Source organism: Armigeres subalbatus, unplaced genomic scaffold (assembly GCF_024139115.2).
Source record: "Armigeres subalbatus isolate Guangzhou_Male unplaced genomic scaffold, GZ_Asu_2 Contig1850, whole genome shotgun sequence".
NCBI classification, from domain to species: domain Eukaryota; kingdom Metazoa; phylum Arthropoda; class Insecta; order Diptera; family Culicidae; genus Armigeres; species Armigeres subalbatus.
The window spans coordinates 43,197-59,426 of record NW_026942673.1 but is presented as its reverse complement, the minus strand read 5'-3'; the positions used below and the strand labels follow the sequence as shown (position 1 = coordinate 59,426).

The 16,230-nt window shown below is 42.5% G+C and overlaps 2 long non-coding RNA genes across 5 annotated transcripts; one reads left to right on the top strand and one right to left on the bottom strand.

Annotated features, from left to right (window-relative positions):
* Positions 1 to 1,296: 1,296 nt before the first annotated feature.
* LOC134203430 (uncharacterized) lies at positions 1,297 to 15,183 on the top strand. Of its 4 annotated transcripts, none has more exons than XR_009977601.1 (3): positions 1,297 to 1,401; positions 13,165 to 13,414; positions 14,509 to 15,183. It is a non-coding gene; the product is annotated as an uncharacterized LOC134203430 (long non-coding RNA). The 4 variants fall into 4 exon arrangements; XR_009977600.1 differs by lacking the exon at positions 1,297 to 1,401 and adding an exon at positions 12,774 to 12,876; XR_009977598.1 differs by lacking the exon at positions 1,297 to 1,401 and adding an exon at positions 12,934 to 12,994 and having other exon boundaries at positions 14,509 to 15,182.
* Positions 2,288 to 12,799, bottom strand: LOC134203429 (uncharacterized). The gene is made up of 3 exons (XR_009977597.1): positions 12,662 to 12,799; positions 11,570 to 12,516; positions 2,288 to 2,678 (listed from the first exon to the last, which is right to left on the bottom strand). It is a non-coding gene; the product is annotated as an uncharacterized LOC134203429 (long non-coding RNA).
* Positions 15,184 to 16,230: the final 1,047 nt, after the last annotated feature.

The window sequence follows — 16,230 nt, the reverse complement described above, 5'->3', positions numbered from 1 at the left end:
GTTCAGGTTAGCGTGTAACATCATAAAACATCCAAATTCAGCTTTCTTCAATATTCAACCACAGACAAACAGACGTAACACTAGAGAAATTTCCATCGACCATGACTTCAACGACCAATTTGAATATGATCGATTGCGCGTTTCACAACTAGAGGCGCTAGCCTCGTAATCCTTCGAGTTTGACATTTCACTCCAGCGCCTTCTGGTGACAATGTCATACGAAACATTGTTTCGTGCAACATGCTCGCAAGATGGTGGTAGAGGAGTTGGGCGATGGATTTTTCTGAAAAATGATCAAACTGTTACGTCTGTTTGTCTGTGATTCAACTTTAATCGGGAATATTAATTAAATATGACTAATGAGTTTAATTGATTCAAAACGTATCTACATGATCAATTTTGATTTTACTTACATGGAGAACAACAATTTGTCTTTTATTTCACCGTGAAAAGCTTGAGCAGAATTTAAAAATAAATCCTTCTCTTTTATTGTTGTGGATATTTTCAATTATCAAGCTACAATCATTGGTGTTGTTGACGATTGTTGACATCTCATGCAACTGCCAGCGGTCTATCTGCACACTGTGGCCGGGACATGGTGGCTATTTTTAGGCTAAGGGAGTTAGATAGGGATGTCTATACACGTAAAAAAATAACCTTATATGTTATGGCAAAAAACCATTCGAAAATACTCGAAGGATTACGACGCAAACGCCTCTAGTTGTGAAACGAGCAACCAATCAAATTCAAATTGATCGTTGAAGTCATGGTCGATGATGTTTTTTATAGTGTTACGCCTGTTTGTCTGTGCTTATACTCTTCATTATGCCACCTAATGAATGATCCCACACAGAGAAACATACGTCTCACTTAGAACAAATTGCAATCAAAATCATCGTCACGAAAACATTGTCGCCCAATGCTAAAATCCAGGTGAGTGGCCAAGCGGCAACCAGATGGCGGTAGTGTGCAAACGTCAAACACAAGCAAAATCGATGAAAGCGCCATCGGTGGCCGATTGACCACCTACAAAAAGTTAAATAAACCGTTAAAAAGGTGTAAGATGGAACATATGTTGAGTGAGACGTCTGTTTCTCTGCACTGCCGGAAATAAAATTTTGATTTTCATAAACTTTGCCTTATGAAACATCAAAAATTCATTTTATTTCTGTTTCATAAGTCCCTTATTAAAAACATAACAAACTTCACAAAATTCATAACTTTACCTTATGAAATTTATAACTCGTTCTTGTGTAAATTTTTCATACGGTGTTCTTATGAAAGATGATGTTTATTCTTGAGTGTTCATTTTGTAGTGACAGAAGAAAAATGAGTAAAGTGGAAGTAACTCGAACGGAACCCCGGAAAAATGTCGGCTGCCATCAGCGTCCTGTCCAAAGGGTATTTATTCACCGGTTTTTATCATCAGCAAGGAAGATGGGAATGCTCCGTTACACGGTTTCCACGGAGCGCTGAATCGCCCCCATTAGAACTACCTATGAACACAGATAACAGATGTTGAGGCTGGCATCCTATACGTGTGTAAACATCCGCAACCGTTAATTCAAATGTATTTTAAATTGCGACCGCGTGTGGCAATCGATTAGAGATGGCGCAAGGATCATTGTTATTGAAAACGCAGCCCGATTGCGGCTGTCAAATGCATTGGCTGCGTTCGACGGTTGTTAATCAGCTGCATCCTTAGGTACTGCCGCAATCAGTTGAGTAGATGGCAGTAGTGGGCCAACGTATATCAATTCAAAAGTTTACACAGGATTTTCAATAAAATTTGTTCTAGCTTCAATGTCTGTTATCTGTGCTATGAAGTAGACGGGAACAGGAATATCCCCAGCAAGGAAGGTTACTCTAACGTGAGCATAATGTGCATCTAACCTGTGAGATAGTTACACTAACATTCTCTCTAACGGTTAGGGTAAAGTGAGGCTAAAGTTACGCTAGAATGACACACTTTTGTTAGGTATGTTTATGTTTGCGGTGCATAATTTCATCTAACGTGTTACTCTCACGTTAGGGGAACGTTATATATGTTTCGCTTTGGGTGGTTAGGCAGCGGTTAGGGTTCTCAAAAGGGATTTTCACGATTTTCATGCTGGTTTATTTACATCCAGCTGTCATTCGAGGCAGAATGTAAAGTACATATACTATAGTGAAAGTATATTATTTTATTACATAACTGCCTCGAATAACAGTTAAATGCAAATAAATCGAGATAAATATTCAATCAACTGGATTTCGTAAGTAAATTCTATATAATTATGAATTAATATACATTCAATTGCGTTCAATTGGATTTTTGACAGAATATCGATGCCGATGCGGATTTCACCAGTATCCGTTCCGTATCCGTGAGAAAAATAACGAGCTGCGGCTAGAGTTGGGGGTTTCCTTCATGAGCATGGCACCTGGGCGGCTATAACAAAGGGGTTTTCCTGCTGGAGGTTCCTGTAATCGGAACGAAAACTACCAGAATGTTGCTCCGCTGTTGATAACTGGATTTGATGTTGAGTGACGGCGGATTTGGGTGGTTGTGATTGCACTCGCTGGTGACGCTGGCTGTTGCACTGGCGGCGTCCAGCCGGTCTTCGACCTTCGGGAGACGGGAACTATTCGTCGAATGAGAACTCGTAAATATGCCCAGTGCAGGGCTTAGTACTTGCCTAAAATTGGAGAAAAAATGTTGGTAAAGATTAGTTGTCGGATGTTTGGATTTTAATTTTTAAAAAATGTCCCACTGAAGCACCCACCATGCAAAATAAAATCCCCCGGATTCGAAAAAAAAAAAATTGTGTGTGAACCCAAGAGCTCCATTTTAGGTTACCGTCATTGGTGGTGACAATGGATCTGGGGAAAAGATATTTTAGTTACTAGATAAAGATTGTCGTTGTCGTCGCTGTCCGGAACATCTTTTGCTGGCGAGGATAGGGGAGCTAAATGTCAAAGAAGGAAAATCCATACGATTTGACAGGTATGTACCACACATGTTTCGGACAGCAGAACAAAGGGAACCGTAGCGACAATCTTTATCTAGTAACTAAAATATCTTTTATCTGGGGGGTGAGAATGGGTCATCGCTCTCACCGGCAGTCTGGAGGTCGTAGAGCAAAATCGTTCAAAAAGGTCTCTTATATTTTAGTCTTCTTGCCCTCAGATACATTTAATATATTCTACAAGCATTCTAAGTAGTTGAAACAGTGACCCATTTTCACCCCCATTTGACCCATTGTCACCCCCGACGACGGTATTGAGCATTTTACAAACAGTCCTAAATCGCGTGACTGATTACATTGATCATTGGTCACGGACAACTCCCGGAATTTCCTATAAATTCTTATTCACAGATCAACCAATATTTGAGAGAAATTAACTAAGAGATGAAAGACTTAACACATGGGTATATCCCAAATTTGGGTTCAAGTACCTTCGATCGCTGCTGTTCAAATTCACTGTTGTCCTCCAAAATTATAGACTTCACCGTATCCAACTCTTCCTTCTCCGGAATTTCATCTTCGACATTTCCTCTTCCGGTTGATCCTTTGCTTGGCCTTCATTAAAGTGTATTTTGCGTGGCTCATGTTAAACTCTTATATGGATAGGTACTCCTTTATTTTGGACTTAGCTAATTACTGCTTTAGCGGACTCGGACTTGACTAAACTTGTCGATTCTGCCACTCTGCGGAACTCTTGCTGCGACGGGAGTTGCTGAAGAAATTTCCTCCGGGAATTCCTCCAGGAATTCTTCCAGGAATGCCTCCGAGAATCCCTCCAAGAATTCCTCCGGGAATTATGCCTGCAATTCCTCTGGGTATACTTCCAGCGATTCCTTTGGGAATTTCTTCAGCAATTTCTCTGGGATTTCTTCCAGAAATTCCTCCAAAAATTCCTTCAAGAATTCCTCCTGGAATTGCTGGAGGAATCCACGGAGAAATTGCTGGATGAATACCCGGTAGAATTGCTGAAGAAATTTCATGAGGAATTCCCGGAAAAATTCCCGTATTCCTGGTGGAATTCCCGGGAGAATTCTTGATGGAATTTCCGGGAGAATTCTTGGAAGATTCCTGGAGGAATTCCTGGTGGAATTCCTGGAGGAATTCCTGGTGGAATTCCCGGAGGAATTCCTGGTGGAATTCCCGGAGGAATTCCTGGTGGAATTCCCGGAGGAATTCCTGGTGGAATTCCTGGAGGAATTCCTGGTGGAATTCCCAGAGGAATTCCTGGTGGAATTCCCAGAGGAATTCCTGGTGGAATTCCCAGAGGAATTCCTGGTGGAATTCCCAGAGGAATTCCTAGTGGAATTCCCGGAGGAATTCCTAGTGGAATTCCCGGAGGAACTCCTAGTGGAATTCCCGGAGGAATTCCTAGTGGAATTCCCGGAGGAATTCCTGGTTGAACTCCCGGAGGAATTCCTGGTTGAACTCCCGAGGAATTCCTGGTTGAACTCCCGGAGGAATTCCTGGTGGAATTTCCGGAGAAAATCCTGGTGGACTTCCCGGAGAAAATCCTGGTGGACTTCCCGGAAGAATTCCTGGTGGACGAATTCCCATTGGAAATCCCGGAGGAATTCCCGGTGGAATTCCCGGAGAAATTCCCGGAGGACTTCGCGGAAGAACTTCAGGTGAAATTCCCGAAGGTATTCCTGGTGCAATTCTCGGAGGAATTCATGGTGTACTTCCCGGAGGAATTCCTGGTGGACTTCCCGGAGGAATTCCTGGGTGGCTTCCCGGAAGAATTCCTGGTGGACTTCCCGGAGGAATTTCTTCGGAAATTCCACTAGGAATTCATCCGGGGATTCCACCAGGAATTCCATCAAGAATGTCTCCAGGAATTTCTCCGGGAACTACACCAGGAAATCCTCCGGGAATTCTACCAAGAATTCTTCCGGGAAGTCTACCAGGAATTCTTCCGGGAAGTCACCCAAGAATTCCACCAGGAATTGCTATGCAAAGTCCTCCGGAAATTCCACCAGGATTTCATACGAGAATTCCACCAGGAATTCCTCCGAGAATTCCACCAGAAATTCTTCCGGAAATTTCACCAGGAATCCGGAATTCACGGAGGAATCTTGGTGAAATTCCCGAAGGAATTCCTGTTGGAATTCCCAGAGGAGTTTTTGGTGGAATTCCTAGTGGAACACCTGGTGGACTTCCCGGAAGAATTCCTGGTAATCTTCCTGGAGGAATTCCTGGTGGAATTCCCGGAGAAAATCCTGGTGGACTTCCTGGAAGAATTCCTGGTGGACGAATTCCCGGTGGAATTCCCGGTGGAAATCCCGGAGGAATTCCCGGTGGAGTTCCCGGTGGAATTCCCGGTGGAATTCTCGGAGAAATTTCCGGTGGAATTCCCGGAGGACTTCGCGGAGGAACTCCAGGTGAAATTCCCGAAGGTATTCCTGGTGCAATTCTCGGAGGAATTCATGGTGGACTTCCTGGAGGAATTCCTGGTGGACTTCCCGGAGGAATTCCTGGGTGACTTCCCGGAAGAATTCCTGGTGGACTTCTCGGAAGAATTCCTGGTGGACTTCCCGGAGGAATTCCTAGTGGAATTCCCGGAGGAATATCTGGTTGAACTTCCGGAGGAATTCCTGGTGGAATTCCCGGAGAAAATCCCGGTGGAATTCCCGGAGAAATTCCCGGTGGAATTCCCGGAGGACTTCGCGGAGGAACTCCAGGTGAAATTCCCGAAGGTATTCCTGGTGCAATTCTCGGAGGAATTCATGGTGGACTTCCTGGAGGAATTCCTGGTGGACTTCCCGGAGGAATTCCTGGGTGACTTCCCGGAAGAATTCCTGGTGGACTTCCCGGAAGAATTCCTGGTGGACTTCCCGGAGGAATTCCTAGTGGAATTCCCGGAGGAATTCCTGGTGGACTTCCCGGAGGAATTCCTAGTGGAATTCCCGGAGGAATTCCTGGTTGAACTTCCGGAGGAATTCCTGGTGGAATTCCCGGAGAAAATCCCGGTGGCATTCCCGGTGGAATTCCCGAAGGTATTCCTGGTGCAATTCCCGGAGGAATTCCTGGTGGACTTCCCGAAGGAATTCCTGGGTGGCTTCCCGGAAGAATTCCTGGTGGACTTCCCGGAAGAATTCCTGGCGGGCTTCCCGGAGGAATTCCTTCGGGAATTGGTGGACTTCCTCCAGATATTATTCCGGAGTTTCTTCCATGAGTTTCTTTTGAGATTTCTCTAAGAGTTTCTTCGAAGATTCTTCCAGAAGTTCCTTTGAAGATTTTTCCAGGCCGGAGATTCCTCCAGAATTTATTTCCGGAATGCATCCAGAAATCGCTTCGAAGATTCCATCAGGAATATCGATCCTTCGAAGATTCGTCCAGCAATTTCTTCAGACACCTCCAGGAATTCCTACTGAGATTCGTCCTGGAAGTTTTTAAACATTCCTTTGAAAATTTCTACAGGAGTTCCTTCGAAGATGCCTCCTTTCCTTGAGAGAAGCATTCAGGACATTCGTAGATTCCATATGAAATTTATCTTGGATTCCGATTAGAGTCAAGAATTTCTCCATCAGTTCCACTTGTAATCCCTCCAGAAGTACCTCTTGAAATCCAACCAGGAATTCCTACAGGAAATAACTCACATGTTCCTCCAGGAAATCTCTTGCAAGTTTTTTTTTTTTTAAATCCCTTAAGGTTCCTCCACGATTTCTTTGAGTAAGTCCTAAAGTAATTCCTTTAAAAATGGCTCCAGGTGTTCTTCAATAAATTCACCAGGAATTCCGTCAGGAGTTTCTCTGGAAAATCTTTCAGAAAATTCCTCCCAGAGTACCTCCAAAAAATCTTCAAGAGTTCCTAGGGAAATTTCTCAAAGAATTCCTTCAGAAATTCCTCCAGGAATTGCTCTAGGAACTTTTCGAGATATCCCTCCAGGAGTTCCGGCAAGAATTCCTTCAGAAAATCATCCAGGAGTTCTCCTAGGAATTCCCCTAAGAGTTCTTTAAGAAATTCCTACGAGAGTTCCTTCAGGGATACAGAAATTTTCCCAGGATTTCTTCCAATACTTCCTGCAGAAGTTCTTTCAAAAATTCCACCAGGAATACCTCAAGTATTCTCCAGGGTTCAAGAGTTCCTCCAGGGATTCTTTCTCAAGTTCCTCCAGGAGTTCTAACTGACGATCCTCAGTTTCTTCTTGGTGTTCTTCCAGATATTCTTCCTGTAGTTGCTCAAGAGATTCTTTCTGGGGATCCTCCAGGGATTCTTCCTTAAGTTCCTCCAGGAGTCTTCTAGAAGTTTCTACAGAAGCTTCTTCTGAAGTTCCTCAAGGGATTCTTCTTGGAATTCCTCCTGGGATTCTTCTTGGAGTTCCTCAACGGATTCTTCCTGGAGTTTCCCCAAGGATTTTCCTAGAGTTCTTCCAGGAATTTCTCCAGGGGTTCTTTTGGATTTCCTTCAGATATACTAGAAGTGTTTTCAGATATTCTGCTCGAAGTTCCTCCAGGGATTCTTTCTGAAGTTCCTCAAGGAATTTTCTTGGAGTTCTTCCAGAGATTCTTCTTGCGGTTCCTCAAGGAATTCTTGGTGTTTCTCCATGAATTCTTCCTGGAGCTCCTCCAGGCATTTTTCCTGGAGATCCTCTAGGCATTCTTCCTAAAGTTTCTCCTGGAGTTCTTCTTGGAGTTCCTCCAAGGATTCTTCCTTAGGTTGCCCCAGAGATTCTTTCTGGGTAGCTCCAAGAAGAACCTCTGGAGGAACTTCAGGAAGAATATCTGGAAGAACACCAAGAAAAAACTCTGGAGGATCTTCAGTAAGAATTCGTGGAGGAACTTCAGAAAGAATCCCTGGAGGAACTTCAAGAAGAACCCCTGGAGGAACTCCAAGAAGAACCCCTGAGGGAACTTCAGTAGGAATCCCTGAAGGAACTCTAAGAAGAATCCCTGGAGGAACTCTAGGAAGAATTCCTGGAAGAACTCCAGGAAGAACCCCTGCAGGAACTCCAGGAAGAATCCTTTAAGGAATTCCAAGAAGAATCCCTGGAGGAAGTCCTAGAAGAATCCCCAAAGGAACTTCAGAAAGAATCCCTGGAGAAACTCCTAGAAAAACCCCTAAAGAAACTTCAGGAAGAACTCCTGGAGGATCTCTGAGAAGAATCTCTGGAGGAACTTAAGGAAGAATCCCTGGAGGAACTCTAGGAAGAATCTCAGGAGGGACTTCAAGAAGAATCCCTGGAGGAACTCAGAAGAAATTACAGAAAATATATGTGGAGGAACTCCAAGAAGAATTTCTGAAAACACTTCGAAACATCTGGAGGAAAAACACCTCAGGAGGAGGAACTTCAGAAAGAATTCCTGGCGGATCTCCTGGAAAAAATCCCTGGAGGTGCTTCAGGAAGAAATCTTAGAGGAACTCTAGGAAGAATTCCTGGAGGAACTCCAGGAAGAACCCCTGCAGGAACTCCAGGAAGAATTTCTGGAGGAATTCCAAGAAGAATCCCTGGAGGAAGTCCTAGAAGAATTCCTAAAGGAACTTCAGAAAGAATCCCTGGAGAAACTCCTAGAAGAACCCCTGGAGAAACTTCAGGAAGAACTCCTGGAGGATCTCTAAGAAGAATCCCTGGAGGAACTCTAGGAAGAATCTCAGGAGGGACTTCAAGAAGAATCCCTGGAGGAACTCAGAGTAAATTACAGAAAATGTATGTGGAGGAACTCCAAGAGGAATTTCTGAAAACACTTCAAAACATCTGGAGGAATTCTAAAAAGAACCTCAGGAGGAACTTCTGAAAGAATTCCTGGCGGATCTCCTGGAAAAAATCCCTGGAGGAGCTTCAGGAGGAAACCTTAGAAGAACTCAGGGAAGAATCCCTGGAGATACTTCAGGAAGAATTCCTTAAGGAACTCCAGGAAGAATCTCTGGGGAAACCACAGGAACAATCCCTGGAGAAACTCCAATAAGAATTCATAGAGGAACTTAAAAAAGAATCCCAGGAAAAAACTCCTAGAAGATCCCTTTGGAGGAACTTCAGGAAGAATTCCTGGAGGATCTCTAGGAAGAATCCTTGGAGAAACTCTAGCAAGAATAAGAATCCCTGGAGGAACTCCAGGAAGATTCCCTGGAGAAATTACAGAAAGTATATCTGGAGGCCCTTCTTAGCCGTGCGGTAAGGCGCGCGGCTACAAAGCAAGACCATGCTGAGGGTGGCTGGGTTCGATTCCCGGTGCCGGTCTAGACAATTTTCGAATTGGAAATTGTCTCGACTTCTCTGGGCATAAAAGTATCATCGTGCTAGCCTCATGATATACGCATACAAAAATGGTACCTTGGCTTAGAAACCTCGCAGTTAATAACTGTGGAAGTGCTTAATGAACACTAAACTGCGAGGCGGCTCTGTCCCAGTGTGGGGATGTAATGCCAATAAGAAGAAGAAGATATCTGGAGGAACTCCATGAAGAATCCCTGGAAGAACTCCAAGAAGAATCCCTGGAAGAAATTTAGGAAGAATATCTGGAAGAACACCAAGAATAACCTCTGGAAGATTTTCAGTAAGAATTCCTTGAGGAAGTTGAGATAAAATCCCTGGAGGAACTACAAGAACCCCTGGAGCAAGTCCAAGAAAAACCCCTGAAAGAACTTCAATAGGAATCCCTGAAGGAACTCTAGGAAGAATCCCTGGAAGAACTCCAAGAAGAATCCTAGGAAGAATCCCTGGAGGAACTTCAGGAAGAATCCCTTCTGAAGAACTCCAAGAAGAATCCCTGGAAGAAATCCAAGAAGAATCCCTGGAGGAAATCCAGGAAGAATTCCTGGAAGAAATCCAGTAAGAATCGCTGGAAGAACTCCCCGAGGAACTCCAGGAAGAATAACGGAAGGATCTCCCAGAATTCCTGGAGGAACTCTAGGAAGAATCCATGGTAGAACACTCAGAACTCCTGGAGGAACTTCAGGGAGAATCTCTGGAGGATCCCCAGAAAGAATCTCTGGAGCAACCCAAGGAAGAATCCTTGGAGGAACTCCAAGAGAACCCCAGGAGGAACTTCAGGAAGAATGTCTGGAGGATCTCCATGAAAATGCCTGGAGGAGCTACAGGAAGAATCCATGGAGAAACACCAGGAAGAATCCCTGGAGTAACTTCAAGAATCCCTGGAGGAATTCCAAGAAAATTCCTAGAGCAACTTCAGAAAGAATCACTGGAGAAACTCCTAGAAGAACTCCGAGAAGAATATCTGAAAAAACTTCAAGAATATCTGAAGGATCTCCAAGTAGAACCCCTGATGGAATACCATGAAGAACCCCTGGAGAAACTCCAGGAAGAATCCCTGGAGGAACTGCAGGAAGAATCCCTGGAGGAACTGCAGGAAGAATCCCTGGAGGAACTACAGGAAATATCCCTGAAGGAACTACAGAAAGAATTTCACTAGAGAAACTTCAGGAAGAATCCCTGGAGAAACTCCTAGAAGAACCCCTGGAGGAACTCCGTGAAGAATATCTGAAAACACTTCAAGAATATCTAAAGGAACTTCAAGAAGAACCTCTGGAGGATCTTCAGTAAGAATTCCTGGGGGAACTTGAGAAAGAATCTCTGGAGGAACTTCAAGAAAAACCCCTGGAGCAACTCCAAGAAGAACCCCTGAAGGAACTTCAGTAGGAATCCCTGGACCCAAGCAGCACGAGTCTAATGAAACTGGTTACAGCAACCTAATTGTGACTGAATCGGGTCACACATAAGCTACTGTGATCTATGATCAGTGGGAATCCCTGAAGGAAATCTAAGAAGAATCCCTGGAGGAACTCCAGAAAGAACCCCTGCAGGAACTCCAGGAAGAATACCAGGAGGAATTCAAAGAAGAATCCCTGGAGGAACTCCAAGAAGAATTCCTAGAGGAGCTTCAGAAAGAATTCCTGGAGAAATTCCTAAAAGAACCCCTGGAGGAACTGCGAAAGAACCATCATCATTAATTAAATCAAGTGTTCAATACTGAGTTCGGGTCGGGGTCTGTTCTCACGCCAATACAGAGACAGGAGTACGGACGGATGATTTCGAGGTGTTGTAGCGGCGGTTGCCACAGGGTTCGGGTTCGATACAGGCAGGCAACTGTTTGTCGGTCGAACGATCAAATAAATGCCAATGGATGGCAATTGATTCTTTCCTTGGCCGGTGCATCGGCGATTCCTTGATAGCTTCCTTAAGATGAAAAATTGTTCTGGCGGCCCACTGAAAACATCCTCCACGGCCTATTCGAAAGTTCGAAGAGCACTAGAACCACAAACTGTAGAACTAACATCTAGAACAAACTAGAAAAAAGTTCTTCCTAGAAATTCGTTTCCCTGTACGATTCAAAACCAAAACAACGATCATAACATTAACAAACAATGAAAACAAACTATTTGAAACGCTACCGGTGAAAATGGCAAATATTTGGTCTACTTTTGGCGGTCTATATTTTTGAAACTGTTATAAAATTAGACCAAAAAAATAGACCAGCGGTGAAAACGTCCTAAAAAGTCATAATCTCCACATCAAAATTTATACGATGCTTTATCTTACCCCGTGACCCATCCTACCCGCCTAATCCTAATAATAATTCTCAAGGCATAACAAAAATACAACTCACCATACATCTCCGGAATACCACGGAACTACCTCAGCAAATCTATTATCTTATTCGGCAGCCCATAGAATGGACCCATTGGACCCAGCCTCTGGAAGTGCGACGAAACCAACGGTGCCGACTTCCTCCAGCCGATTTCATCCCAATTAATGTTGCTCATGTTGGCCCAAACATTCAGAAATCTTTCTCCACGTCCGTTCGACGCTGGCTTGAATCGAACTCTCGTACCCGTTGGGTGTCCATCATCGATTACGTTCGATCTGTTCTCCTCCAACATCGTGTACTCGTTCCGGATGTACTGCGAGTAGGTGGTGTAATCACGCTGCGTTTGAAATTTCTGTTGCTGGATGAAGGGCGGTTCGGCTCTCGAGTCACTACCTCCATGAACAGTTGAGATCAGCTCGAGGGTTCGTACTCGATGGAAACATTTATTTTCTGATAGCATCAGGGATTTCATCACAATCTTCGGAAGCTGCTTCTTCGGGCGTAGTCTTCCGGTTGTCATCGTTGCTGGCGATTCGATCGAGTTGTGCACAGAAGGCTTGCAAATCCCAATCGAACAAGTCCACCGTGGAATCATCGTCGCTCGTGGAAGTATTTTGGGTTGTTGATTTTGGACTACGTTCTAACATACCATTGCTTTCGTTCGTTTGATCGCTGAATTTGTTTTTGAAACACGCAACTTATTTTTTATTTAATGTCAGATTTGCTTCGATCACCGTATTACTTGGAGATGAGGATTGACCCATCATCTTACTCACGCCTGGATAAATCTGCCTGATAATGAAGTGACTTCCGTTTTTAAACCAAAATGTTCACTCCCGTTTGCCATCTGTTCTTTTTTCCATCACTTTATCGGGACCTGGCGCCTGTGAGGTTCTCCAGATTTTCACACAATGCATATTCCGCCGTGTAGCCTCGTGGAGGTGAACGCCGTTTCCAAACACGTCCTGTTGATAAAAAAGAAACGATTAGGCCGATTAAGTATTATGAAGGTAGAAAAGTATTACAAAGTTAAATTTATCCGATTCAAAAATTTGCAAAGGCACAACATTTAGAACAAACAAAAACATATTTCAGTCTCAGTGAACGTACCTTTATCCGACGTAAATGTTCTGATGGCTCTCCGTTTGGCAATGGCATGTGGCTCCGACCAGTTCGAGAAGGAAACGAAAAGACGCTTTTTTAATTCCGTTTACAATTGCAATCGATGCCGGCCGGCATCCACACCGGTGTCGAACGAGGAGAACTGTCAAAATTGAAAAAAAAATCAACGCCAGCATAAAGCCTCGCATAAAACATGGAAATGGGTATGTTTTCGATGGTTAGCATATCTAACCAATGCCTAACAGTCCCTAACCTCTAACAGTTTGCTACTCTGGGTCAGAAGGAGATTTTTCTCAAACTATGCCCACAATCAATTCGGAGGTAAGTACAGGACGAAGATGACGAAAGTTATCAACGGGAGATTTTGTGTTGTATTAAATAGTATTCTCCTTTTCTCTGTAAGCAAAACTGCCCCATATAAATATAAAATTCATTTCAATATGGTACATGATTCAGTCTAGTGGATATTTAATATTAATTTCTCCTTACAGGGAAATACGAAAATACAAAACAGATCCGGAATATCCCCTTCAGTTTACCACAGCAGTAAGGCGGAGGAAGCGTGCCATCTGTGTCATTCAGTCATTTTACCGGAAGAAACCCGAACCCGCCTTTACGTGAGGAATTGTGTACAACGGAACAGTCAATCGGCAAGGTGGATAGATTTTTTAATAGGAGGCTTGATAGGAGGACGGAAATGAACCGGGGCAAGGACAGCCAGTGGAAAAAGTGGACGTTAAGGTAAGACAGAGATCATAATTAAATTATGTTAAGGTTTACACCTTTACTGCCGTGAATCGCATATCTGTCCCAAGTGAATAGGTAATCCAGCAAATATGGGACAGATATGTGAATCACGGCAGTTAATATTCTCAATCCAGTTAAAACCGGAATTGGGGGATAGCGAAGTTGGGTTTTTCTCACAATCCGTACGTTAAACCTAACTTCGGAAGTGGTGCGCTGTTTTCATGTCGCGAAGCGCTATTCAGCGCACCACTTCCGATGTTAGGTTTATCGTATGGATTGTGAGAAAAATCCGACTTCGCTAGCCCCCAATTTTGGGTTTCAACTGGATTGAGTATATGTATCACAAAATAACAGCCTAATAACAGATTACGCCATTTACGATAATAAATACCATGATAAAGAGTAACTTGATGCAAATTCCCATACATTGAATTTTCTTTCTCATATTCAACACGATAATTAATTTGATAAATTGCGTATCTGAGTACGCTATAAACTCATTAGATAGGGGTCGTTATCAAATAACGTAACGCAAATTTTGGCAATTTTGGACAGCTCAATCTCGTAACATTTTGTATGAATGTTTTAATTTATGTGTATGATCTATAACGCTTTGCATGAGCCCCTACCTCCCTCTACAGCGTTACGTAGTTTAAACCATCCCATAACAAAAAAAATCGGAAATGTTAACGAGCCATTTGATTATAGTGAGATAAATCAAAAGATATTTTAGTTACCATCAGATAAAGATTGTTCTGCTGTCCGAAACATGTTGGGTGTCGAATTGTTAAATCCTATGTATTTTTCCTTCATTGATATTTAGCACCCTATCCTCACCATCAAAAGATGTTCCGGACAGCGACAATCTTTATCTTGTAACTAAAATATCTTTTGATAAATCTCATTGAGCTTGATTTTTTTATCAAAAGCATTTAGTACATGGGGATATACTGCCGTAAATCGCATATTTGTCTCATATGAACAGGAAACCCAACAAGGATGGGATAGATATGCGATTCACGGAAGTATAGTACATATAAAAAAATATGAAGAAATACTAAACCTTTTTTTCTCCTTTTCCATTTTAGTCGTCCTCGCTGACCTCGTAACATCCTCATTGATATGATCACTAGACCAACATTTGAAAAGGGCGTTAGATCGTAAATTACGAGACAATTAATTTTCTATAGCAACCTCAAACAGGACGATTCAGTTGATGAAGAATCTACCGCAAGCCTTTCATTAGTTATTGCCTAATTGAAGAAAATGAACTTTGACAGATAGGAGAGGAGATGTTGTTTGCTCAGGTTTTCGGTATTGATTACTGTTAGAAAACGTGTTTGCTTTAATTTTTCTTACCAATTTTGTATGTAATTTTAAAAACCATTGAAAATGTATTCATTAGAGAAAAGTGAAGTGAGAAAAAACGTGTAGGTACATTTAAAGTTTGCCTGGTTCATTAGTATGATAAAAATGTTTTATGTAGTAGTTTTATAAGTTACATTTTATATTTTGGAAAGCCTTATTTTATACTCTGAGTTGCTCCTAGTAGTTGTATTAGATAAAGTTTTAAATTATACTAGAGGCAGACAGGTTATCAGTAACACGATATCAATCTACCTGTCTTCTTCTTCTTTGTTGGCATTACATCCCCCTACTGGGACATTGCCGCCTCGCAGCTTTTAGTTAACTGTGAGGTTTCTAAACTAATTACCGTTTTTGCATTCGTATATCATGAGCAGGGATTGAACTTATCATTTCATTATCATTTAGTTTTCAGCCAATAACTCATTCCGCAGGTGGAATTCCGACAAGTTTTGTATGGCGGACTTCTAGCGCTATTTCCCCTCTACAATTTTGCCTAAGGGTACATTCCTCTATGTCTAATATTTACAACGTGAGACGCTAGTATCATTCAACATACTAAATAATAATAACATACAATAACATAATAACAATAACAACAATAATTATCATTTAGTATATTAAGTGATACTAGCATTTAACGATGTAAATATGAGACATAGAGCAATGTACCCTTAGACAAAGTTGTAAAGGAGAAATAGCGCTACAAGTCTGTCATACAACACTTTTCGGAATTCCGCCTCTGGAATGACTTATTGGGTGATTACTAAATGATAATGAAATGATAAGTTCAATCCCTGATCATGAGGCTCCTTAGTCGTGCGGTAAAATGCGCGACTACAAAGCAAGACCATGCTGAGGGTGGCTGGGTTCGATTCTCGGTGCCGATCTAGGCAATTTTCGGATTGGAAAAAAAGTCTCAACTTCCCTGAGCCTAAAAGTATCATCGTGTTAGCCTCTGATATACGAATGCAAAAATGGTATTAACTTGGCTTAGAAACCTCGCAGTTAATAACTGTGGACGTGAACACTAAGCTGCGAGGCGGCTTTGCCCCAGTGTGGAGATGTAATGCCAATAAGAAGAAGAAGAATATCATGAGGCTAACACGATGATACTTTATGCCCACGAAAGTCGAGACAATTTTCAAACCGGTACCTGGAATCGAACTCAACATCCTCAGCATGGTCTATTGGGCATGTAAGGCTACATGTAATGACGACAATAAATTCTGTGGGAATGTCACAGTAGGACAATCGCAATTAGTTTGTCTCTAGCTTGAAATATGTTATTGAGATAGACTCATACGTTAAGCAAACACCAACACGCATTGCATTTTAAAGAGGACATTTATGATTTCCTGCATCAGAAACGGAAGCAGTGCCTTTTTGTATATAATATCAATCATATATGTAGAAGACAAATGAGTTATTTATTCAATGTTCAA